Below are 2,006 nucleotides of genomic sequence, written 5' to 3' on the forward strand. Positions count from 1 at the left end.
GTTTAGAGAAGGGGAGGGATGGAGGGAGGGACACTGGGGAAAGACAAACCTTTTGGCAGGAAAAATTACTCCATTAAATATCTAAATGTTAACAAAAAGAAAAAAAAAAAAAAAAAAAAAAAAAGGAGAGACAAAAAAATTGCTTTTTGCTGTTGAGCTCCAAAGGGAGAACACTGCGGAGGAGAGGGAAGGCCGGTGGTGCTGCAGGAGAGCCCGTACATCCCCGCTGGGTGCCTGCTCTGGGGCGGGTGGGATCCAGGGCAGGGCAGCAGCTGAAACCTGCCCTCCCGGCCACCTTGGGTCCAGGGGCAAACCCCAGGTCAGAGCACTGCAGATCAGAAGGGCCTTTTTGAAGCAAAACATTATCTCCACAGGCACGCGGCGGATCCCTGGCTCAGCAGGGAGGCAGCGTGCTCCATCCCTCATTTATCCCCAGGACAAACAGACAGGACCGTGGCCACCCCCTCCTCTGCCCGCTGCCTGGGTAGAATCAGGGAGTGCAATCACCTTCTATTCAGAGAAAAATTCATCCCAATCTTGCTTTTTAACGTTTCCAGTAAAACCAAAGCATTTGAGAGCTCAAACTCTTGCCCGTGGCGCTTGTTGCACAAGGCTAAGGAATTGACATCAGCTTAAAGAGGGTATAAACCAAGCAAACCTAGTCAAGGGAAATAAAGTGAAAAGCATGCAGTGCAATTATTTCTTCAGGCGGGTGAAAGCTTCAGCAGAAGTCAGGACCTTGCTGTGCCACTAAAGATGGAGCCCAGCAAGGGGACCAGAGCAAGGGACGATTATGGGCACGGGCTGGGAGCAGCCACCCCTTCCCTTGAGCAGCAGGGGGTTCACAGGCTGCATGCCTGCGATGAAAAACCTTCCCTGACTTCTCTGAGACTCACTCGGCACTGCTGGAGGCTGTGGGGCTGGCAGCACGAAGCTCAGCCTATGCATGCATCCCCCTCTCTGTCGGGAGCTAAAAGGCACCTTCAAGGTGACCTTCAGGAAGATGCCAGCGGAGCAGATGGGACCGCGGAGCCACCAGCGGTCAGGGGCCAAGAGCAGCACTGGTGTAGGTGCCCCAGTTGGCGAGCTTACACCACAGCACCTAGCTGGTCCTGCCTGTACTGGCAGCAGCCCAGAGTACACATAAACACAAACAGTACCAGCAAAGCAGCTGTGGGCCAAAACACATTCATCAAACTTTTTTTTCCTTCTTCTGTGAATTCAGAGGCTACACACACACATGCAGCAAGGACCCAGATTCCAACGGCACTTGCCTTCAGGAGTTTCTTTTGTTTTCTGGAGGACAACACAAGAATCTCCCCCTCAATTAAGCATCCAGAGGCTGCACAGCACCACCGTGTTTCCCCTGTTGCAAAGTCAGGGGCTGGCACAGACTGGCAGCAACCCCTGGGCACCAACACGCTCCCATGGTCACAGCTAAAAACCCAAATTTACTTTTTACTCTCACGCTCCCACAAACGGATGGGTTCAGGTCTTGGAAGGATCAATCCTGCCCACCTCCTCCAGCCGTCACACACTGAGACAGCCCTTTAAGCACCATGAACAAAATCGAAGCAGGTACTGAATGTTCACACCCCAGGCTGGATTTTTGAAAGGTTCTTAGATGCTGATCATCACTGAAGGCAACAGAGGTGGGTGCATAAACCCCCTCTGAATGCGGAGCCGCAACGAAGCGTGTCGCCAAAGCAGGATCTGAAGCTTTGGCTGCAGCTGGGGGGAGATGGGATGGAGGGATGGATCTGGGCTTGCAGAGATGGGAAGAACATGCCTGGAAACCTGGTTTTCCAGCCAACGATTTCACAGTGCAGCAAAACCCAGCAGCAGGCAGAGCACCCACAGCATGAGCCTGGGTGACAGCCCTGGGCCCCCTGCCCCTTCCCTCCATGGCCCCCACGAGTGCTCCCGTTCCGGCACCAGCTCCCCAGGGCACAGCCAGGATGAGGTGACACCCATCAGACACAGCAAGGGACTGGAGGGACAGCAGG

This window comes from Falco biarmicus, chromosome 9, assembly GCF_023638135.1.
Source record: "Falco biarmicus isolate bFalBia1 chromosome 9, bFalBia1.pri, whole genome shotgun sequence".
Classification (NCBI taxonomy): Eukaryota; Metazoa; Chordata; class Aves; order Falconiformes; family Falconidae; genus Falco; species Falco biarmicus.